Source organism: Talpa occidentalis, unplaced genomic scaffold, assembly GCF_014898055.3.
Source record: "Talpa occidentalis isolate TD23 unplaced genomic scaffold, MPIMG_talOcc4v2.1 talOcc4.16, whole genome shotgun sequence".
NCBI classification, from domain to species: Eukaryota; Metazoa; Chordata; class Mammalia; order Eulipotyphla; family Talpidae; genus Talpa; species Talpa occidentalis.
Window position 1 is genome coordinate 28539012 of NW_023601653.1, and position 26438 is coordinate 28565449.

Sequence of the window (26438 nt, forward strand, 5' to 3'; positions counted from 1 at the left end):
TTTCCTATGATTATATGTCCTTTCGGAGACTGGGTTCCAGGATAATTTGGGTCTGACAATTTCATATTCTGCTTTAGGAAACTAGAGAAATGTAATATAGACTTTAAGTCATTAGATATAGGGCTATCAGAATGGGTGAGTTCTGAGATGATGCACAAAGATTGATTAGCATAAAGTAGTCATCTTGTTTCTCATACACACACACAAAATTGTCAGAAATACCAAAGTATGCAGAGGAAGCAAACATAATATTATTACCACCACGAATTTGAGAAGAGTTGTCTAAAATAGCTCTTAAGTCAGCTAAATAAAAATATATTAGTTTATTTGCTTTCCTTTCTCAAGTCTCTAACAGAATGGGAATTGTGAGTTCCTATATGTCACTTTTACATGGTTATCTACAGCTCATTTTCTACACTTAATGCAACAACATGACCTCCAAGAAAGTTGCCCAAGGCAATCACTGACACTGGAGATAGTACTCCCTGTATTCCTAAAGATCTGGTCTATGGTGTATGCATGAATCACATTTTTTGGATTTCTTTTTTTTTTTTTAACTGGATGACCCAACTCCTTAGACTAAAAACTGTTAAAGATCAAAAGAAATCCCCCAAACTGGACACATGGTCAAAAATACATTTTACAGCATAACTCAGTACAAATAAATAACTAAAATAAAAGTTTCATAAAGTAGTATTAATCTTCACTGCATTTAATGTAACATATTTGCATTTGATTCTATTCCATTTCAAATGTGTCACCAAGCACTATTTTGTTACATCTTTTAAAACATTATTTTTTTAATTTGAGACAACACTGTGTATGATTTAGGGGAACAGGTTTGCACCTCCTGTGATGCATGTCCCCACAACCCACCATCCAAGTCCCATCCTTCTTTACCACAGATCATTGTACCTCCCCCCACCCCACAGTTCTCATCCCCATCAGGCCACTGATAAACTAGGTGTCAGATTAGTTGGGGGAATATCATGTCTAAATTCACTCCTGGTATTTGAGATGAGGTTTGGAGACTCTTAATTATACTCTTTTAATTATACTCTTTTAATTTACCTCAGTATACTGAGGTAAAACGACAGTATGCTGGAGCAGGCAGTCATCGTGCCAAGAGACACGCACAGAGGTAATTGGCACATACAGAGTCCAGTTTTGGGGAAAAAAACCTAAAAAAATTCTTGAAATAGTTCAATCTTTCCACAAAGATTTCCATATGCTTTTTGTTGCTAGTGACTCACAGAGCATGGGTAAATTAAGAGCTTTTTTTTTCTTTATAAATGAATTTTCCTGACTATGCAGTGACTTTGAGTTGGGACAGGACATAACCTTGGTGAAAAGGCAAGGTCCTCACATTGCCCACAGATCCCAGGGTACATTCTGAGGACCAAAAATAAAGTTTCCAGGCAATAAAGACTTTTCATGGAATGCCTCTCAGTTCAAAATGATCTATTTTTCTCTCAGCAAGAAATAAAAATTGCATGGCATAAATATAACTATCAAGCAATTCAGTATGATTTTATAAAATCTACAGATTCAGTACTTATAGATAAATAGCAATTTTATAAACAATATCAAAAATTATGAGAAGAAAACTTGGTAATTTAAGAAAGTTCATAAAATGATCAGGCAGAGTATCAAATTTGAATATCAAAATTACTTCTCTAGAACTTTCTTGGAAAAAAGGGCTGGTTTATAATGTTAATAATGAAAACAATTATTTCACAAAAAAAATTCCAAATAATTCTCTCTTGTATTAAATTAAAAATTCAATTTTACTATCATGTCAAATCTAAAAGAAATAATTATCTAGGGATTTACATGTCTATATTAATGTGCAAGATTTTTGGCATTGGATCCAGGCCAGAGAAACATGCATTATTATACATTTTCTAAGGAAATAGGAAAATACAAGTTTAACATAAAAGAAAGGACTTGAATTATTGTAGATAAGGAATAATTATAGGATGTTATGAAACTGCCTTTATATAGTTCTTAACAAATTACAAATCTCCCTAATATCAGTCACAAAATACTTAACTCTTTGGGATTTCTTTTAATATTATGTTTTCCCTCAAATATTCCTTTAATTTTGATAGTTCTATAAGATGTATTCAAATGGAATAAGAATATATGTGAAAATAATAATCTCTCTTAATGTTCATGTCATTTATATTCATAAATTTAGTGAAGAGTAAAAGTGCTGTTGTTCTGAAGTGAAAAAAACAACATAGCACAAAAGGGCACATGCATGGAATTACTGTACTTTACAAGTAAAGAAATGATCCTCATAAGACCACTTTAGCGTGCTCTGTTTCAATAAATCATTTCTTCATGTATTTGTCAGAGAAGAGCTGTTCTTTGCCATTGATGTTTGTCTTTGATTCCAGTGAGATGAGTTGCTGCATGCATACCATATTTCCCTCAATATTACTTTAATAAAGAAGTGGGCTAGCTGCTTGAATAACTAGGACATGTTGCTGTTACTTTGTATTTTCCTTTATTACATTTTTAGAATCAAAAGGAGATAAGCATTACACCAGACACTGTTATCAATATCAAGGAGACACACACAAAAGATCTGTGAACAAAATGAAATTTGACATGTCAATAGGAGACGGATCGCTATAGGAAAGTACTAGATAATTAAATTTTGAGAAGAATCTAAATTTTGGACTTCTCACAATAGTACAGCATGATATGGCAGTCATAGATAAGAATATGTACTTAAAAGCACATGCAGATATCAATTCATACATTGTTTTTTAGAATAATGCAACAAACAGAGCAAGTATCTATACGGAAGTGTAAATCAGATAGTGATGATTTAAATGCTAATGTGTTGCTTGAATTAGAGTTTTGAAAATCAGGAAAAAATTGGAATAAGAGTAGTGGCAAATATTTGTTACAGTACTTATTTACTTATCTCCCCAACAGAGATTGTATTCCTGTGTTGTTTTGTGGTTTTGTTTGTTTGTTTGTTTTTGCTTTTGGCACAGTTTTAGGCATATGGAAGATTCTCCGTGAATGAATGGTTAGTATTTATTAAAACTTTTCACAGAGGTTGCATTTGACTGGCGACATTCACACACCACCTAACATATTCACATCCACAAGCTCATGTTCAGATATTATCCAAACATCTCTACTAAGTACATGAACCTAGAAGCTCACTCTCGGTATTTATTTTTTTTCCATCCTCCTGTGACATTTTTAAGCTCTCTGTTTAATATTTCTGATTACCCTGTTTCAGCTTCCTTAATAGGTCTATCCCCACCTCGTTAGGCTGACCGAATCTCTGTTTATTATTGATTTTGTCATTTTTAGCACAATACCTGGATTGGATTTGTTATATCTGAGTTTTCTTCTTTCTCAGAAATGTTTCTTGGTCTTGGTCTCATTTATCTTAGATAATTCCTGTTCTCTTCTTGTTTATTTCACTTCAGCTACTACCTACTATCTCTAGAAAGGTTGTGAAATACTCAAAGTTATTGACCATAGTTTATTCTAATACAGTTTCTTTTACTTAGCAAATATATCTTAAATACCTTAAATAGCTGTTCTTTAGATGGGGCAATATGTTAAATTATGGTTTTGAAAATGGGTATTGAGTTGGTAAATAAGCAAGCAAAGTGTTGTAAACAGGCAAATGGACGAGTTGATGGAGATAATTCTTATTAGTTACATATTCTGTCTCTTCATATATATGTATATGTGTGTGTATGTATATATATATGTCTTCCAGGCCTCTGAGCATAGAAATAGGGGCAGATTTTTCACAAGAAAGAATTGTAGTTGTATCTTGGTTCATGAGCAGATAATTAATTTCAAAGTTATAAAAATATTAAACTGCAGGTCATTGTTATGTCATTTCATTTCTAAATTAACAGAGAGTAGATAAAGATTAAGAAACTATTAATATAAAAATCTCTGAACATAAAATTATAACCATATGAAGCATTTTAATGATTATCTTGGCTTGCATTTAGTGCTGATACTTGGACCAGTTACTGTGGTTAGACTACCATTGTTATATACTTTAATTTATTCGATATTTTGAAGTAGCAAATATAGATCGAAAGGAAATAAATTCCCTAAAAGAAAGGAGATCTATGTCATGGCTACCCCAATCAGGAAAAAATTCTAACAAATGTCACTGAAAAAAAAGTTTACCAAGAATTACAAAATTTAATTGTCAGATGTATTATTAAAGATGATGTAGGCTGGTTATATTCAATGTCTCATTTATGGAAGAGTAAATGAATATTGGCTGAGCAGCTATGATATAGCACATGCTGTCATAGGTGCTGGGAGTCCATGGAGAAGAAAACGAAGTCTGTGACCTAATTGAGTGTGAGGAGGAAACAGTGAGTAGATCCAAACAAAATATTAGGTTAGTGATAACTTCGATGCAATAAAAACCAGTGATTTAATTATGTATCAAATAGGGTGTGATGTGGCTGCTCCAGCTAAGATGCAAGGGAAGCCGATCTAAGAAAATGACATCTAAGCCCAGTCATGCAAAATGAGAACTAGTGAGTCCTGTGAAGATCTAAGGGATATTCCAGGTAGAACATTCAGGGCAAGGGTAAATCTGTGAGGCATGTCAGAGATGAGAAAATAAGACTCATGATGGTAAAATGGCTATTTATCCTGATTTGTTAAATTTAAATCAGTGATAAATACATTATTAAGATAGTCTAGGCTGTGTTTTCCCCTAAGCTAACATCAGAATATAAAGATACCAGAAATCATGGGGGGGGGGGGGTGTGTGTGTAATTTTTTCAATGAAGAGAGATAATCATAATAGTCAAATTTGTTACTTTTTAGGATTTTTTTAACATATAGAAGCAAATAAATGTTTAGGTGATACTGTAGATTTGTTTGTAGATTTGTTTCTCTAGTGGCTGTCTAAAATGGGTATTAGGGCCTTCCTGATGGCTCAAGGAGTTAAGATGCAACCTATGAAGCTTTCCACAGCCACTGCAGCACTAGTTCAATTCCCGGCTAGGGAGCAACCCACATGGTGCAGCAGACCTCTCTTGACTTGCCTGCTTCAGCAGTATATTTCAGTCAGTTTGCCTGTTCTGTTCCCCACTCTGTCTCTGGTGAATCCTGTCACCCCCTGCAACTCAGCTCTGACCTGTACCCCAGTTCTTGTATGCAAAAATGAAATAAATAAAAATAATAAATCTTTAAAAAATTCTTAAAAAATAAATAAATGGATATTATAGAGAGATGGTGATATTATTTTGAGTATCCATTGGCTATATTTTTGGTATCATTATAGTGCCTGATTTTAAGTATCATCCCTAAAACAATGCCTCCTGTAGCAGACATAGATCATTACCTCCCCAATATATCCTGGATTTTCCACTAATGATGGGACCTCAGTCATAAGAAATGACTCAGACTAGCCTTATCAAATTCTTTGTTATTTTTTCCTCTTACTCCTCATCAACAAATATTATATGGTCTACTTTCAAAATATGTCTGGTATCTTATACTGCCACAAACTATATTAAAAAACTGTTAGCCTCTCATAGCCTCCTTATCTCCATTACTGCAATAACTTCCTAATGGTCTCTGCCTGTAATTATGACTTGTACTTTTGTACTTTCCAAAATAGTCAATCTCTTATTAAAAACCCTCCAATAACATTCTGTTCCTTAGGTGGAAAATCCACTCACTTTACCACTTCCAACAAGGTCCTGCATGCTTTCATTTCCACCTAATTCAAATTTATCTCCAAGCATGTTCCTTCTTTCATTTTTTAAAAATTTTTAACTGTTCTACTCATTATTGGGTATTCTTATTTGGTCTACCTTCTCATTTCCAGGAGACATTATAAAGATTCTCTCAATCACATTGTTTATCATTTTATATAAACTCAATGTCTCAATGACTATAAATATCAGCAGATATATATGTAAGATTATGTATCACATATAGCACATACCTCTAATAAATTTTGTTTTTCATGTATATCTTGTTTATTTCCCCAGTAGAATGAAAGCTCCATGCTGGCAGTAATGTGGTCTCTTTTACTCACTGCTGTAGCACCAGCCCTAATGCCTACCCTAGCACCAGCCCTAATGCCTATCTAACATTATATATGTCCAAAAAATAATTGTTGGGTGATTGAAATAATAAGTGAATGAATGAGGGGTAGTAACAAGTCTAAGTTCTTTTTTTTATAGATCTTTGGGATTATACAAGTCAAAATTTATTTGCTTATATCCATAGTGTCTTTTGTTTTGCCTTATAAAAAGGATGCCATCCAGCTATCTATGAGGGGTAAAAAGTAAAAAAGTAGAACTCAACAAGTCTAAGTTCTTGACTACATAGAAGAGTACTCAGAATAATAGATTTTGGTTGAATAAACTGTTTGTAGTAAAAGGCAGAAGATTCCTCTTTAACTTTATTATGGTTGGTGCTCGACATGATAGCTTACGGGCTGGGTCTTTTTGAGGAAATTTATATCTGTGTTCATGAGATATGGAGCTGAAGCTTTCTTTTCTTACAGTGTATTTGTCTAGGTTTGGCATTAAGGGAATGCTGGCTTCATAGAATAATTTAGGAAGTACTGTTTCTGCTTCAATCTTCTGGAAGAGAGTAGATAATTGGTATAATTCCTTTTAAAATATTTGGTAAAATTCATTAGTGAAATCACTTGGATTTGGTTAGGCTGACTTTTTAGGATTTATTTTATACATTCAAGATGCAAAGTGACTACCAGATGGTATCTAGATATGCAGAGTACTATGGGCCCTAATAAATTGTTATATTCCAAGGAGAGGTAGCAGGGGCAGGTCAGGTATGGTCCCATGATTCCTAGTAAGGACTTTATATACTTGTCTGGGATAAGGATATGACTAAATGATATAACTAAATGATATAACAAGAGAAGATTAGAACAATGAGCCTATACTCATTATCCCGTCTGAAACTTTGTGTTCCCTGTTTTATTCAAATCTTTGTTTTTAATTGAGATATAACTGAAAGATAACATTAGCTTCAGGTATACTGTATATATACTATTTAATATTTGTATACACTGCAAATGATCACCACAAAGTCTAGTTAACATACAAACCCATACATAGTTACCAAAATTTTAAATATTTTGTAAAAGTCTGATGGTTTGGGAATAGCCTCGGGTCTTTTTTTTTTTTTTTTTTTTAAGATTTATTTATTTATTTATTTATACAAGCACTGGGTACAGTCAGAAGCACAGGAGGGTGAGAGAATTCACCAGAGTCAGAGCAGCCCGGTGAGAGAATTTACCAGAGTCCGAGCGGGAGCAGAACAGACACACTGACAAAATATACTGCTGAGGGGAGCAGCAGGCAAGACAGGAAAGGTCTGCTATGCCATGTAGGACCCTCACCAGGGATTGAACCAGCACAACAGAGGCTGCAGGCAACGTCACAGCTCAGCACTCAACCACTGCACCACCATGGAGGCCCATGTCTTTTACCAAATATGTAACCCCATGAGCCCATCAGCCTCAGTGCCTTCTTCCAATGTGATGCATATATCTCTTTGTCTAGGAAAATAGGGTGCTAGAAAAAATAACAAACTTGATGAATGCCTATTTGGTTTGAAGACATACAAACATTTAAAAGAAATGTGTCAGACAGGCTAGCTTCTCCATTTGCAGTAATTATAGTAACACAATAACTTCTCAGGGTTTGTAGAGGAATGCTTCCTAGTACATATACCTGTCTTGAGAGAGTTCCCTGAGCATGTTAACAAAATATTTTACATGGCTGCAGCATTTCTTAAAGTCAAGGTGACCACAATGATAGACGTGATTCAATTAGAAAAACATTTCAGTACGTTAACTTTGTTTTTTTTTTTAAAAAGGTTTTATTATATGGTCATGCTTCCATAATTTTAGTATTTCTCCATTCTGCAATGTGACTATTTTTAATAAGAAATATAGGAAACATTGGGGCAGTTTTCCACATATATTCAGAGACTGACAATGCTGATGGCATTTTTGGAAAGAAAAAGATATGTATCTAATCCTTCATGTGTATGTGGAAAACCAGTCATCACAATCCAGAATTCTATTACAGAGAGCCATATAAACAGATTTATATTCTCTTTCACAAACTAAATTTCAGTGTCTGTATCAAATAAATGGATGACATATTCCACAAGCTGAAAAATGTTGTTTCAGGGTATGAATGGAAAGGCTTTCTTAATGTGAAAGAGTAATTGTTCCCTTGTTAGGAGAAATCTTAATTTTAGTTATAGACAGCAGTTGTTAGAAGCAATCAAATGAACTTCATTCTGCTATATAGATATAATTGTTAATGAGTAAATATATTTAAATTTTACCTTTTGAATGCTAATAGGTAAAGGAATTTTTCAATCACTATATTAGCTAAAACTAGTTGTAATCATGAAGGAAGGATTCTTTCATTAAAGGAAGAAAAAAGCTACCAACTGGAAAAAATTGAGGGAAAACAATACATTTATTTAAACTACTCTATATTGTAAGGTATCAGAGATCTATAAACTAAATGGTATAGTAGAGAGATATAAAAAGAAACTGGATCAGTTGTTTGATAGCAATTTATGTTCATCTTTGTGATAAACAGATCATTTTTATAAGGTCAAACCAGGGAGATCCTTCTTTCAGTAGAAAAACACTGTGAAATTTGTGGTTTGAATGTCCCTGCGTATGTGGAGGAAACTAGTGGAAACATCATGACTATTCACAACATCATGAAATCAGACAAGACAAACAAATATCAAATACCAGGCTATATGCTGAACAGGCAGAATGGCATATAATTTCTAAAGATGTACACATTTTTTTCCTCCTTTTCCCAAAAGTACTTTTTTTTTTTTTTGAGGACATTTCTTTTGCATGGTGATGAAGCAAAGATATTAGTTTTTTGTTTTTTGTTTTTTACTTTTATAAAGGGGAGGATACTGCTAAATTAAAGGAAATGAGTGTAATTTTTCCCATTTTCCATCAATTTTTAATTACATTTTGAAATTATATCTTTTGTTGATTTCTGTAGAATCCTTAAGGTGAATATTTTGCATCCAAAGAAAATTTGAAAAATGCTGGCCATGAGTCAGTTTATAAAGTGTTATTTAAGATTCTAAATTATTAAACAGTATTTCCTTACATTTATACTACAGAATTAAACAGTAGTAGATAAAAAACTTCAATCCTGAAAGAATTGAAAGTTAGAGAATAGCATGAAGAATTCATTATCAATTCTGTAGTTGGAATATGCCCATTAAAATGAAGAGGGTTTATGAAGTATGATGAGCAGGTTAAGTCCATTTCAGAGAAGTACTTCCTTGCATAGTGTTAACAGAGTGATCATTTCTCCTTCTACAGAACATCAAAACAGCCATTAAACCCAAGGTTTAATGTAGTTCTTGTATTCAGCTGCCAGCTTGACAGAAGCCATTTTGGAAAGAGTTTTTTTTTTGTTGTTTTTTTTTCTAAAAGGTTTTTTTCAGTCTCTTTTGCTCCTTTAGAGTGCAGTAACACATAATCATAAAATAACTTATCACTCACATTATTACTCTTAATGTTCCAAGTACTTAGTCATAAATATGTGAGAAGTAGGAAGTATTACAAAAACACATTTCTTTAAATTTAGGGACTTTACTTGTCTGGGATAGGGATATAACAACTATCTCATATGCATTACATGTGCTTGACACAAAAGTGGTATAAGGGTTTAGTCACAGAAGTCATTTGTAAATTTCTCAGACTATTCCAGAGCATTTGAGAAAACTGGGTATCTGCAAAATATACACATGTAAATATGTAGACCTACTTTTTGAAATGCAATAGTCTACATCTAATGATGGTTCAAGCACTAGATGGAAAATCTTTGGAAAACAAAGATCTCACACCGGAAGTTGTTAAGAAGGATTGTTATGGCACTGCCTAGATAACTGAAGAAGAAATGGTCAGAACAGTGCAGGGTTTCTAAATATTGGGACACTTAACTATCTGGAGAAAGGATACCTCTCTATGTGAGAGGTATGTGATAAATAAACGTGTATCAGCAGTAAATGTGGTCTTCAACAATATTTCATTGATAACAAATGCTAGAATCACAAAAGCATAAAGGTGAAATATTTATAGAGGATTGCACCAAACAACAGAGTTCTCTTTGGTATATTTTGTTATTCAGAATTTTTATGAGTGGTGAACTTTAGTCTTGTTCTGAAAAATGCCTTTATTTTCATTCTTGAAAAAAAAAAACAGGTGATATAAGTGTTGAAGTTGGGATTGCCATTCCCTTGCACACTGGAAATTATTTGTTTCCATTATCAGTGTATTGTAATTGATGAGATACACATTATCTTCCCCTTGCATTTTTATGTTGTTCTCTCTAACAGATTTTTAAGATCTTTGCCTTGTCTTTGGAATTTTGAGAATTTGATTAATGTGTATGTATGTATGAATCTATTTTTATTTATCTGGTTTGTGGCTGGGTACATTCTCTATATGGTATTCACAATCTTCCTCAAATATGAAAAAAATTTAGCCAGTATCTTGCAATTGTATCCATCTGGAATTCCTATTAGATATTGGCGTGCTTTCTCATTTTATTATTCTGTCTTTTAACTTTTATATCTCTTAATATAATGTGCTTATTCAGGAAAATTTCATCAGATATAATTCAGGCTGTTAATATTCTCTTAGATCATTTCTCTTTTCTGCTGAAAGTTTTCATTGAATTTTTAAATTTCAAAATGGTAGTTTCCTGTTTCACATGGCTATTTTCCATGTCTTTTATTTATTTTCACAACAGGTTACTCTTGGTTTCTATTTTCTCCATTTCCTTTGTATTTATTTTAAAAATAGTTATTTAATATTTTTCCTATTAAACTCTGAAAATTTTAGAATTCTATCCACATTGTAGTGTCCACTTATTCTTTGTCATTGGATAAATCTTGTGTGAGGCTTTATTATTCTATTAAAAAAGTGAATTAATTTCTTCTTAATGGGCCTTGTGTGTCCTGGCATTGACATGTGTACATTCATTTATAGAAGTTATATTTTGTGAGATTCATGCATCATGACTAGGATAAACTTAAGCCCATATTTATACATGCCTAAGCCTATTGTGTTGATTTGTCACAGTAGAGCAATCTTGTTTCTCCATTTTATCTAAATTCCTAGTCAAGCTCCACTCACTTCCCTGAGTACAATTTTCTTATTGCTTCATCAGTGAGAAAGGAGTTCTCTGGGGGTCTTTAGTTTATGTGAGATTTCAGTTCCAGATCTCTATAGTGTTTCAACCCAAGTACTTAACTATTAGAGACTTGATAAGGGGCCACCTTATCCATGGCATCAGTTCTTATTCTTTCTCTTCTGCTTAGAGTTCTCCTTCCTCTCTTACCCTTGAGAATTTTCAGTTTTTCACTTGTTGCTAATGAATATATTTAGAAATGTTTCTGATATACACGTAGAAAGTGGCCTTTAATATGTAAATGAATGGGAGTTAGAGACTATCTCATTTCAGTCAAAATTGTTGATATGAAGCAAATTGGTTTTTGAAATTTGACAATATTAAAAAGGGGGCAGCTATTAAGAATTTATTAGTATAGAACTTATTTTTATAGGTTTATAGAACCTATTTATTACTATAGAAGGGCAAATGTCTGCCCTTCATCTCCCTTTGTAGTATCACTTCCTAATAAATAAATTTTTTCCATTTATTTTATGCATTTCTACCTGCTTCATATCCAGTATCCTAATTAAATCATTTCCTTCCTATAACCACAATTACCAAAAATGCATTGTTCTTATATTGACTTTTATTGAATTTGAGTGACTAGTCCAACTAAATCTATATGAAAGTTATTTTTTGAAACAGAACAACAGAGCAAAAGACTTATTCTGATGTACCCCAGGACATGTAGTCACTGTACAATATAATTGAGAAAAATCACAGGATCAGAAATTAAGCGTTTTTAGGCCTTGGTTAGGGAGGATTTCATTCCATAATGGACATAGTGCAGCTGCTCTAACATTACTTAAGTCTAGTTATGGGATTAGATTTCTCAGGCAAGTCAGCTATATCTAATATGTAAATTTATGCATTTCCTTGTCCTTTCCATTTCATGTCCTCTTCCATTAAAATGCATTTCCATGTCCTTTCCATTTCAGAAAATGGAAAGCCTTAACAGAGTTAAATAAGTGGATCAATTTGATTTTAGTGCATGGTTGATAACAGTAAGAATCAATGAGATTAAAGTGAGTGAAATCATTGGTTACAAAAAACTTGAGGATAAAAACATATAGAAGTATGATTACTTATAGGTTGACCGATATGTTAGTGGGTCTGAATATTCAGGGTTTGGAAGAACTGTTGCATAGGAGATATTTAAGAAAACCTTCATAGAATGAATTAATTTTGGAAAAAAAAAATTGAGGTTGGACTCCAGGATGGACAAGATAGATTTGCTTTGTCAAGGGAGAGAGTAGGAGACAGATAATATTGATTAGAAACTTAAGTGTAGGGAACATCAAAAAACTTTACACGTGAAGATAACTAGCTATATAATATCAGTCAGGCAAATTTGTTTTTTAAATTTTTTATTATGGATTTTTTTACAACTTTAATATTTTGGCAATATAGGATTTCTCCTATATTGGTGTGGTCATCATTTCTCTCCCACCAGCAAAGCACCTATTGCCCTCTACCACAATCCGTTGTGCTCTCAGCTCCCTGCTTCTCATCCCTTGGTTTCATATCCCTTCTTACATATGGTCAGGGAATTTTGAAACCACCCAAGGGAGAGGGAAACAAAAGCATGTGAGAAATTAATCCAAAGCATATCTCTTAAATCCAGGTTTTCATAGTGGCTTTTAAAAGATGAGAACTAGTTTGAATGAAGTCAAGATAAGAATTGGCTATTCCTGTACTCAGAACCTCCTTAGAATGTTGTCAAACCTCTGCATTTGTTTCTTACAAATTAAATGGAAAAGAGGGGGATATTTTACATTGAAAATCCCCTTTCGGGATCTTAAGAAATTTCATGATGACTTGTGCTGGGCCTAAGCCAAAATAGTAATAGAGATTCTGGAAACTTTCCTTGTAGACATTTTATTGGAAATTAAAATTAAGAAAGAATGAAGGGTCCATTTTCCAGTATGACTTTCTAACATCTTGCTTCTTATAGTGCACATCAGTAATGAGGTTTGGAACAAATCAAGAGATGCTGTGTAGTTGGAATGATTTATTTTTTAGAAAACTTGTGAAAATAAAGGTCCAAATGTAAAAGTAATAATTACAGGAATCATGAATTTAATGCCTTTGAAAATTACAGAGATCATTTACTATTTGCAACTATGAGAAGCTTTTAACTTAATAGACTTAGATCTCCATAACATCCATAATGCAGAATTTTTTATTTCAAAGTATGGGAGTCTCACATGAAAAGAGAAATGAAATAAATGGTCTAAGATCCATTATAAAGTCTCAGAAAATATAAATGCATAGGAAATATCAGAATTTAATTTTAAAAATTTAAACTTTTGATGTCAATTACATGTCTATAGTTTTATAGTGTTTTCCTCTCAACTGTTATTTCCCTTCTCGTGCAGATTGGTAGATCTTATATGTTGGAATGCATGAGAATTATGTGATATGCATATTTAAAATGCTTGCTATAGAGGCCTCTCTGGTGGCACAGGGGTTAAAGACAGTGCTACCAAACTATTGCAAGCCACTGCAGCACGAATTCTATCCCAGGCCAGCCAGGGAGCTACCCACATGGTGCAGCAGACCTCTCCTGTCACACCTACTGCTCCCCTAAGCAATGTATTTCAGTAGATCTGCTTGTTCTGCTCCCCACTCTCTTTGGTGAATGCTCTCACCCCCCATACCTCTGGCCTTACCTCAGTTCTTATATGCATAAATAAATAAAAAGATCTTAAAAAAAATGCTTGCCCACTCCCAAAGATTCTGATTTAAGTAAGTTTGGCATGGAACTCAGCAATAGAATTTTTTGTATCTTGGCTTCAGGGTACATTTTGAGATGTTTCTCAAAATCTTTGCAGAATGGAAGATGAAATTGTTCCTAAAACTTTCAGAGTGGAAGTGAACAAAATGGAAATATTTTAAAAACTGTATGGTAAGAGCAATATTGCCAGAACAAAAGCACATACCCTTCATTATGAATTAAATAGCCATTATACATTAGCAGTATGACAATTGTTTCCTAGGAGACTAACGTACTTTTGTGTCTGGAAATATGCATTTTGAGAACCATTTAGTTTGTTTTAATCCATGTTAAAAATTAGTAAATGAGAAAAAAAATTCAAGAACAATGCATGTAATACTGTATTATAATATGGTGCATGGTAGATAGGAGAAACTGAAAGAGTTTATTTCCAAGAGGTTGATGGACTGTGATACTATCAAGCTTATGGACAGATTTATCAAAAAGCTTGGTGAATTTATAGAATTGTAACCTGATTTCTCAGGAAAAAACCTAAGGTGCAAATAGTGAATTGAAATCTTCAAAACAGTCTCACTCTGTAACATTATTTTTTCCTGAAATACAATGTGATTATGTGGAAGTCAATTCCTTAGAAATCCCACATTTCAGAAACATGGGACTCCAAATAATGATTAGTGAGCTAATTTAATCACCTCCAATTTATTTCATAGATTTGTGTTTATGTCTAGTGAAAGTGTGTTAGAAATGACTTAGACCAAAGATGCAATTTGATTGGTTAATGAAGAGTCTAAGAGTGGTAATTGAATTTGATGGAATTCATTAGTTAAGACAGTGAAGCAGATACTTTACATATGTAATAGTCACAATGTAATGTATGTACGCCATTGTTAAATTAGCCTTATATGTAGGAATAAGACAGCATGGCACTAAGAAACATCAGTCTGAGAAAAACTGTGCCTCTACTCTTACCCCTTTACCCAATATTCTTGTTAAAATATCATCTGTACAGTAGGGCACAAAAGCACAGAGGCAGATGCCATGGCATATTCTTTTAGAATGCAAGGCTGCTCAAGATCATCTACAGATAATGAACCATGACAACTTTGGATTTGATGAAATACAAAATGAAAGTGGGAGAAAGCAGAACTTATACAAGAGGCCAGCATACAATCAACGAAACTGATGCTTCAAGGACATCAATACTAGCAATGCTAATATTTCCTTTGATATCATAATACCTTGTTTTAAAGAGACACAGACCTCCAATGTTCTGCACAAATACTCCCTTCACATCACTGTGCATGTGTGTGTTCAAATGCACATACACCCCCCCACACACATATATATACATATATATATGCAATACTGTGGGGGGATGATGATCAAATCTTTCAAAAGTTTTTATATTCCAAATACCTTAGAGAGTTGAGTTGCAATTTCCAGAGTGAAGCAATAGGCAAATAAACTGTCTTCCAGTTTGAATCCAGATGTTTGTCACTCAAATTCTTGCAAGTTCTTGTTTTCCTGTTGTTCCCTAGAGAGAGAAAAATCATCCATGAAAATGCTGGCCTGTAACTCTGCCCTTGCCTTTACCAGTGACTGAATCTAAAGACTTCTGCTTAGGTAGCCCATTTATTATTCACATCCTGCTTTTGTTTCCTCCATTCCTGGTTGTGCTAAGTGCTCCAGGCTAAGAACCAATAGGTATGAATTATACTGACATTAAAGAATTCTGGAAGAATGTTTCACTAAAATGAGTTTTTCATATTTCTTCTGTCATAGACTGTACAATGGCATTGGTGTATAGAGGAGAAATAGCATGTGCTGCCACGGAAGGCACCCAGTGGGATTATCAACCACAGGGAATTATCTCTAAGCAATTCACACTTTGTTTTGCTAACAAGACTCCTTGTTAGGATACTCGAGTGCCATCCCTCTCTGGCAATGTTCCCCCACCTTTCAGAATTATTGAAAAGCTAACTGAGTCTATTTTGATTTGTGAATCTCTTTGTAAGCAACAGCAGCTGCAGCAGGGCTAATACAAAGGAAAGACATTGCTATTTACCTAGGAAGGATGTTTAAATACTGCAATACAAAAATATCTGCGTTGTGGACAGGCTCAATCAAATATTTTAAGTTTTCTTTCTTCTTTGCTTCCTTTGTCTTTTCTTCCTCTCTCCCTTTTCTATCCATTCAATTTGTTTCTTCTGTAATTCTTTCTGCCTTTCTTAATAGAACCTTTTGCATTTACTTATTGATTGTTGTAGAGTAAACCACTATCTCATACTTCAGGTTTTAAAGTGATTTTAGAATATGAAATCTGAAAACACTGAGTTAAGTAGGATAATTCTTTCACAAGTGTAGAAACAGAGGTAGGGAGACTTGGAGTTATCAGCTGAGTCATGTAGTTGCAATTAAGATTGGAGGCTTTGCAGATTTCAGTGACTCTGATACCGATCAGACTAATCTGCTCTCTTTACTGTTTGGTTTTCAATTCTCCAGTGGAAGTTAACATGGCAACACCCTGTTATTTGATGATTCAAGTTTTCCTACTACAACATAAATGAATACACAATCCCCTGCAGTTCTCATTATATTCCGAATAGAATTTTATAGTTCCTCTGCAGTTATAAAGGAGTCCTATTTGTCAGCTAATGGATCTGTTCCAAATCATCCTGGAATAAATCCACATAGGAAAATCTTCTGAGGGTTTACCAGGTTTGGGAAAACCTTAGTGTGTAACAGATATTACAGAAGAGAGCATCATTCCCTGAGTGGCTACTGAGTTCCATTTTGCCTGGCTATGTTAGACAAGGGATGGTTAAATCCTGTCTGTTTCCATTGAAAGCATTAATTTGTTATCTGTGATTCATTAAATGATTATTAATTGATTATATACTATTTAGCTTTTATTGCCAGATGTTAGGGATGGAAAGAGGAAAATACAGGTTTTTGTCTCTAAAAGAGGGAGATAAATTGATAAATTACTGTAAATTGATAAATGAACAGTAGAGATTTAGGATATCCTAAACCATGGAAAAGGATTCTTCCTATTCCTGAAAGAAGTAGAAGGCATCAGCACATGTGTTTATGTGCATATGTGGGTACCCTTTAGATGTGACTTGAGGTGATCTAAGAAAGTTTGAAGCAATTGCTATCTAGAATTATTTGATGGTTTACATAATTGTAATCTTTTTTGAACAGTGATTTCAAGCATAAAGTAGTTCTTCCCTCCAGGAAGCATTTAAAATCTCGGTCCCATAGCTACATGTCTCGGAAAGTATCTGATTCCTGAGAGAGTACAACCACCAGAGTCATTTTCTACATGTTGGAGGGAATACATGAGTTGTTAATGTACACCCATTCTGGAAGCCAAATAGCAAAGATTAAAAAGCATCTGTCATTGGGACTGTGAGCCTACAAGCAAGCAGTATACTTCCAGCAGAGACTAGGGCAGGAACATTTTGTAACATAGATTTAAAAACACAAGAATTGAACTGGAACCACTTGCTCAGTTACAGGGTTTAAAAGATATTAGCAGCTCTCACCAGAAAGAGCCTACTATGCTGTGTGTTACATAGAGCCAGGTGCTATGAACCAAAGATATTTTTGGTGGAAATCCATTTTTTAATTCTCGCAGAAACAATTTTCTAAATGCAAAGTTTTTATCAGGGTACAAAACACTGAAATTTCATCAGCCAAAAACAGCTGCCTTCAGCACCTCCTCCTCTAAGCCCACAGAGCTTTGCAAATTACCAAAAGAAATAATGAATACATACACACAAAGAGCATATATTATTACATAATGTGAACCATAAGAAGTTAGGAAAAAGACAGGAAAACATGCTAGGAAAAAGAGGTCCGTGATACATTCTGCAAAGTTGACATGCATGCAGAAATCACTTTGAAATTACTTGGATGTAGAGGTAAAGGACTTCCTTACAAGGTGGGGCAATGTGTGTTTGAGGTACCAAGGCAGGAAGGACTTTTACATGTTTCAGAAGCAACAACAAAAGGAAGGTCAATGTGGCTGTAAAACAGTAAGTATGGGGGGTGTTAGGGCCAGAGGCAGGCAAGAATTTGCTCCTGCTCAGGGTTGTAGGTGAAGGGCCAAGAGAAAGCACTGAAGGGATCTAATCCCTTTAGTTATTCTTTAAATAATGACTTGAGTGGGGAAATTCATAGTGGTCTTTAAAAAGTTCTTTTACCTCTTTTCAGGAATAAAATTGATCTTCTTGATCAAAAAAAAAAATGTTCTGGTTCCCTAATACATACTAGGTTGATTTGCTTTGTTATAATTGATGCTATATTTTCATAGTAATTATCATCACATTTTTTTCCTGCTATATCTTTTAGAGCTAAGTTTTTTCCCATTTGGTTTACTGATATATGTCTAGGACCTAGAATGTCATTGGGCCAAGACTAATAAAAATATATCTTGAGTGTATAAGTGAATGGGTGATTTTGAAAATGATAGCATATTAGACTAACAACATGCGCTCTTGTTATATTTGTCATTAAAAACTGTCTTTAGAATAGTTGGACTTTATGACAAAGGTATTAATGAGAGCAATCTGATCAAGTTGTGAAACAACATAAATGCTCAAAGAGAGATGAGTGGATTAGGAAGATGTAGTATATATGCAAAATAGAATAGCATTCAGTTGCCAAAAACAAACTTTTGGCTTTTGTGACAACAAGGATGGAACTAGAGGAGAAAATGCTGAGTGAGATAAAGCAGAAGGAGAAAGACAAATACTGCATGGTGCCACTTATATGTGAAATGTGGAGAAAGAAAAGAAGGGGTCAGATCAAAACAAATCAATAACAAATCCTAAATTTCTGACTGTAAAATTGAGGCCACCAGAAGGTGGGGAAAGTTGGAAAGTATGGAGGAGGCACAGTGCACTATTTTGGAGGACAATGGATGCACTGGTGCTTGGTATGATATGGTAACATAAATTTGAAGGGTGTCATCCTAGACCTGTTAATCAAATACAGTGTTGTAAACTGATGTTACCTCAATAAAAAAAAAAAAAAAACCACCCACCTAGATGGTCAAGCAAATGCATATAAAAGAAGAGGAAGCAAACTTGATAGAAAAAATATTTACTTCTAACTAATGTACTACTTTTAGATTTTAAGTTTAATGAAGTCAGCAAACTCACTTGATATAACACTCCAGTTCCCTTTATTATGAGTTTAGAAATAAGTACCAAATGTAGGTCTCTGACACCTTTTATTTGACAGGATCTTAAAGATACATATAAAAATATACTTTTATGCCACAGGTATGGTTTCATATAATTTATGGATTCAGAATTTTAATACTGTTAACACAGAGTGAGATATTTCTTAATTTGTCAATAATTATTTAATTATTTCTGTATATATACTATTTTGGGAGATTAGATATAAATTTCTATAATATACTGAATAGTTTAAATAATCTAGAGCTTATTATTATGTGCTTAAGAAAGGATTTTCCAAGAGAAGCTACCAAAGGTTATTTGCTTATGGTGCCTTAAATTTCAGCTTATGCGTGTTCATTTTTTTCATGGTGTAATTTTTATTTTATTTTTTTAAATTTTAATTTTATTTTTATATTTCCCATACAATTGCAACCCCATTATTTTGACCCCAACCCCTCCTTTTCCCGCACCCCATCCCCCATAGAGTGTCTCTGGTTCATAGTTGTTTGTTGATTTTGATTTTTACTTTCTTATAGTTATTTTTTTTCCTGGTCTCTTATTTAAGTTTTCTAGATTCCTGCTATGAGTGAGACCATCTGGTATTTTTCTTGTTCTTTCTGGCTTATTTCGCTGAACATGATCCCTTCCAGTGCCATCCATGTTGCTGCAAATTGCATGTGTTTATCTTTTTTGAATGCTGAATGGTATAATTTTTAAATGGCTAACTTGAGGATTGGTTTAATATGGAATATTAACTTCATCGTAGTCAGAGTAGGTTAGAAGAGTCAGTGAAGTCTGATATAGGAAATATAAATTATTAAGTTATGATAAATTACCTCAGGTTTTGACCTAATGGGCAAACAAATCACAAAAAAATTACCAGCCAATGCCCCCAAGGTATGAACACTTACAGCATTATTTCATTAGAATATTTCTTGTTTGTAGATGCCCTATAGGATATTGTATAAGAATCATCTTGTTGGAAATGTACAAAGGCAAAAAGTAGGGGATAAGGAAATAGACCTAGGCTTTTACTTGCAGTCTTCCATTTAGGGCAATCATTTTCAAATTAATGTGCAAACACAGAATGCAGAAATATTTGGGGAATTACCTAGTTTTTGGTGTTAATATCTATTGGTAAGGCCTAGAGCTCCAGTAAGTGTTCAAACCCTGGAATACTATGCAAAAGTGAATGCATTTATGTATGTGTATATTTTCATTAGATATCCAAAAGGGATCAATGATTCTGCTCCTAGAAAAATGTTTAGTAATGGAAGTTCCTTTGCCCAAGATCTCACAGCTTAGTAGTAGTATAGTGGAAGTTAACATTCATGTTTTTTGGTTCTTAGCCCAGCAAGTGATAACTGCCTTTTTCATCATAGACTTCATAATTCCTGCTATAATACATGGTCCAAGTGAAACAACATAGCTCTTATTTCCCCCTAGGAACATGATGTTAGAATAGCACAAAATGGAAAAATGAGGTCTTGCTTTATTATTAAGATTTGTTTGGGTAGTTTTTAGTAGAAAGGAAGAAATTCTGTACTACATTCATGACTATAAGACAAAAGCTAGGAATTTTATATATGAATTGGTCATATAAAAGTGAATTTGAAGAGCCTGGTTTTCTTTTCTGATTTAGTTCACAAAAAGTGCATTTCTTATGTTTACATTCTCAGTATAGAATAACAGACTGAATATTAACAACCTGTTTTTGTTCAAATGTCTTCAGTTTCTCCATTCCTTTGTTACTGAGGACAAGTGAATATATTTCTTTTCTCTGTTGTAAAGTTATTTCAAAGTTGACTGTAAAAGAAGTTTGGAGTTCTTTATAAGATGAATTTAGAGAAGTAATTTAATGTAGACATTTGCTCAAACTAGCCATCTTGCATGTGATCTATTGACTAGTGTTATACACATGATCTTTAGACACACACACACACACATTTTTTATGTTAGTCATGCCCGTAATATCTTATCACCACCTTGGACAGTGTATGGACTATATGAGCACTGTGAACACTATAAACATTTATTGAAGGAAGGGATTCTTCATATGTCAGTTTAGATATTATATCTGGTAAATACCAGTGAATCTCACAATGGCATGGTCCACCCTAAAGACTGGGTTTCTTTCCTAATGCAACCGACCATGTGCTATGCCTGGCATATTTACTGAAGATACAGTGAAGATTATTATAGGACTGTTTTCTGTATGTAGAATAAATTAAAAAATGATCTGAGTTTCTCTTTCAAGTTTGTTAAAAATTTACGGGATACATTTTGAGATCCACAGATTAACTTTTCAATAAAATAGTAATATATATATATATATTCAATATATTATTTATGCTTTTGAGAGAGCAGAACACCAACCAAAATCAACTAATTGTCTATGGATTTTGGCTTACAAATTCTCACTATTTGGTTTTTATGTTTCTGTGCTCTGCTCGTTTACAAACTTGCTCAATTTGTTCCACAGTAAGCCAAAATTTTAATTCCACGATGCCTACATTTTTATTAGTACACTAACTTTTCTCCTCTGTAAGTTTTCTGCATTTATTTCCACATACCAATTAAATGTTTAGCAATTTGGCTTCCCCATTCATTTTTCTAAAATCACCATGAACTTTCTGATTGTCAGATCCCCTGTTATGAAACTCTGTTATGAAACTCTGCAAACACTTTTTGGTTTTGTGTCTCTGGTTTTGTTATGTTCTGTATTTATTCTTATTCTTCCTTTATCATGTCATGTGTGGAAGCTCCTAAAGGTTTTATGTTCAGATTTTTTTCTGTTTCTCTGTTCTTCCATGTACCCCAGAGTCAGTGAAGTCTGATATAGGAAATATAAATTATTAAGTTATGATAAATTACCTCAGGTTTTGACCTAATGGGCAAACAAATCACAAAAAAATTACCAGCCAATGCCCCCAAGGTATGAACACTTACAGCATTATTTCATTAGAATATTTCTTGTTTGTAGATGCCCTATAGGATATTGTATAAGAATCATCTTGTTGGAAATGTACAAAGGTTTCAAATGTCTTGACATGTAGACTACTCTTAACACTATCATTAGTGCTTGCTCTTTACTATACTATACTTTAGATAGATTTCCTCTGATGGTCATCTGATTATAAATATCTTACTAGCAGGATATTAAGTTCATGAACCTTATATGAAATGTGCACATTTCCCTTATAGCTTTTTCTTATGTTTCCTAGCTTGATGACTGATAAGAAAACTTGGATTCATCTTTGACTCCATCTAACTTGTACTCTGCCATGTGATTAAGTGCTTTAAATTATTGATTGTTCCCCTGAAATGTCCATGGTATTCTTTTCCTATTATTCTGTCAGTGTACTGACTAAAGCAGGCCCTTATCATGTTATTGCCGATATGTGTGTTAGCTTCATAACTGATATCTTGCACTTAATATCCTGCCACTTCAATCCAAGCTCCACATTGCTCTGACCTCTAGCCTTGCTCTCTTTACCCTACCAGGGCACTTTGTATTGTTATTAAGGGTTTCTTTATCCTTCCATACTGCATTTGATTGCCTATATGTCTGGTTTCAAAATCAGATGATTAATTCCTTAAGTGCAGAAATGTTATCTTTGTCTCTTTTATAGCCTCCTTAGTCACCTTGCCCACAGTGGACATTTAATAAATACTTGCTAAATTCAGCATGAGCTGTGTGAGAAAAAAATATTCAGAAGATATTACTGTGCGAGGCTAAGATGACATTCTCTACTCTGACTCCGTGATTGTCCCTAATAGTTTATGTTCAAATATTACCTAATACTTTACTTGGAATCCTCACAATTTAGTTTTTGAACAAAGAATTGTTTAGTAATATGCTAGGAAAACTAAAGAGAGCAGAAGCTTGTGTTGACTGAATAGTGATGTAATTCATATATCAGTTATTTCACTTGTTTGTCTCAATTCTTATTGTTAAACAATGATTTTATAAAAACAAACTTTTTGAGTATTTTATATTTGCTAAAAGAATTCTGAAAGAGTAGGTACTTTCTTCAATACCATATAAAATTATAGGGATTAATTCATATTTACCATTGTTTTTGAATCACACCTCTGGCTAAAGCTCTGTAAATAGATAGGTGACTTCCCTTAATATTTTTATTGTGAAATAAGTGAAATGAGCAAAATGTTTAACATGTGTGTTGTGAATTGTTAAAATGTGGTATGAGAGGAAAATATCTATAGATTTCCAGGCAAAACCAATTGGCAAGAATGGGGAGCTGAAAGGTTATGCATACTTAGAATTAGACAAATTTGGAGAATTTTGAATTAAACATGTATAAGCTCTGAAATCTAATAAAACATCATTTAAATTTTAGTGTTTTTCATCTTTAAAATGGTGATCATGTGCCAGTGTTAGAGTTATATAAATAGAAATGAAGTTTGACAAAGTAATGATTAAGGTATATAAACATTTAGTACTCAGTAAGTATCGGTACCTTCCCACTACCCTGTCTTGTACGAAAACATAAAATAGACATTATAAGAATATGTGAACATTGAATTAATAAAGGGTTTTTAAAATTCATTTATTCAAGAATATTTGATACAATGGGTTCTAGGCAACATGTTATCTATTTATTATCTAGTTTATTCAGGTGCCAGCTCCAGGACTGGTGTTCATTGGCAATAGTTGAACACCTGTTTATCAGCTCAGGAGGTGCTTTCCTGTGAGGTATAATGTTCAATTTACCAGTTAATCATTTTGTAGACATTAGATATTATTAGGACTAGATGTAGATTTGAGGGGGGGAAAACGTGGTTTGGATTTAAATATCTCATATTTAGAATACTAGTAGGGTGCCAGGAATTTAGATTGTAGGGTATATGCTTCAGTCGCACAGGGGTCATGCCTGTTTGACTAGTGTCATGTTTTCAGGGGGTCATAGTATCTGCACAATCAGTAATAAGAGCAATGACAATTACAGTAAATGTAATAGAACACTTATTATGTGTCAGTTTCTATTCCAAGGATTTCACAAATGTAGTTCATGTAACCCTCACAACAGTACTATGATTAGGTACCCTGTTTTGTAGGAGGAAAGGAGCCACAAAGATATTAAGTAACTTGTCGAAGATCACATAACCGGTAAGTAAAGCTAATATTTACATCCAACTTTTTCGCCTTTCACTAGTCCCACTAATTCGGAAAACTAAGGGGCAAAGAATAAATTTGGAAGCATAGGCCCAAGATTTGAGATTGTTCATATATAAGTAAAAACAGAAAAAGAGAGAATAGTTGAACTTTCCCAGCAAACATATAAATAGTAAGAGGAAAACAAATGACTGAGTATCCTTAGGGCACACCAAGATGTAATACAAGGTAGACAGAAAAAACAGTAATATGTTCAAGAATTAGGCAAAGAAAGCAAGCATGGTTTTGAAATGGAGTAGAGAAGTTTTTAAAAGTACAGAGTGTGAGAAAGACAAGTAAATGTCATATTAAAATTCTCTCTTGGAAGTGTTACTTCAGAGGCAGAGAGAAGCTATAGAGTGAGAAATAGAATAAAATATAATGATACGTGATAACATACAGAAGATAAGCATATTGCTGCTTTTGTGGGGTGCTTTAATTGTTACTCAAAGGACATTATTGTGGGATATTAAGGGAAAGTAGCATTTTCACATGCTAAAAAAGAAAAAATACTTCAAGGAGTAAACTATCCTTCAATGTTTAATTCCTATTTTCTTGTCAGACAACAAAAATTCTTCTTCAAGGTGGTGTGAAAATAACAAATAGAGGGAGATAAAAGTAAATAGCAAAATCTTGGAAGATTCAACATTGTAAGTAAGCAATGTATTAAAGTTTAGACGATAAGAATCAGTTATCTTTTACTGAGTACATAAAGTGACTTTCCACATGAACATCTCAGAATGTATTGGGAGTAGTAAATAATAATCAAATGTTGGTATTATCCACAGCAATATTTTAAAATGATAATCTAAATTTTCCACATTGGTCACAATCATTTTGTTAAACAGAAATCACACAGATTTTATCTTTATATGTATTTGCTACTTTAAATATAGAAAGAAATTCATCAGATTCTGGGTTCAAAGAAATATTTTCTTTGCAAAGGAATTCCCTTTTTCTCTCAGTTTCACCCATCTCATAAAGTTGACATATTTTCTTAATGTGTTAGCTGCAGTATTAGTTTTGAGACATTTTTCTAATAGTAATTGTTTTAGTGATCGCCTGTAGGCTATACAGAACATTTATGCATGGAGAAAAGTAAAGGTAATTTGCCCTATGGAGTGATTATAATACTTACTGTAAAATCCCATAAAAAGGGTGCTGTTGAGTTATTCTCATATGCCATGAGGTGGTATAAACACTATATCTTGTATTAATTTAATCTTTATAATAACCCCATAATTGCTACATGTGATCAGTCATAAACTAAACTCTTGAAATAATTACACAAATTAGAAAAGAGATGTGGAGTTTTATCTGGACTATTCATATCACAGTTCAAGAGTTGAAAGCAAAACCACATGAAACTTATGTACCTTTAAGCTGAAAGCATAGGAGAAAATCCCTGTAAAAGAACCAAAAAACACAATCTGATATTTTCATCTCAATGTACTTTTTCCCCCTACCCTTTGGAAAATTCTAATATTTTTTATGTGTAATCTATTTTATGTAATTCTTACATCATTTTTCAATTTTGCACAATGTATGCAATTTCATTTTGGTTATATTCCCCATACAATTGCACCCCCCTTATTTTGACCCTAATCCCTCCTTTCTCCCCTCCCCCATACTGTGTCTCTGGTTTATAGTTGCTTGTTGATTTTGATTTTGTTCTTTATTAGTCTTTTTCCTGGTCACTTATTTAGGTTTTCTAAATTCCTGCTATGAGTGAGACCATCCGTTATTTTTCTTTTTCTTTCTGGCTTATTTCGCTGAGCATGATCCCTTCCAGCTCTGTCCATGTTGCTGAAAATTGCATGAGTTTATCTTTTTTTTGATTGCTGAGTAATATTCCATTGTGTATATATACCACATCTTCTTGATCCAGTCATCTATTTTTGGGCATTTGGGTTGTTTCCAAAGCTTAGCTATTGCAAATAGTGCTGCTATTAACATAGGGGTGCAAGTGCCCTTTTGAATTAATGTCTCTGTGTAGCTGGGACTACATCAAATTAAAGAGCTTCTGCACAGAAAAAGAGACAGTAACCAAAACAAAGAGACACCCCACTGACAAGGAGAAAATTTTTGCACAC

The 26438-nt window shown here is 33.5% G+C and overlaps 1 protein-coding gene across 1 annotated transcript in view; it reads right to left on the bottom strand.

The window, feature by feature from the left end:
- SYT1 (synaptotagmin 1) overlaps positions 1–26438 on the bottom strand; it is a 495552-nt gene that overhangs the window by 380508 nt on the left and 88606 nt on the right. The window contains exon 2 of the mRNA XM_054696190.1: positions 15394–15511. The gene's annotated coding sequence lies outside the window, so the exon portion shown is untranslated. The remainder of the gene's footprint in view (positions 1–15393; positions 15512–26438) is intronic.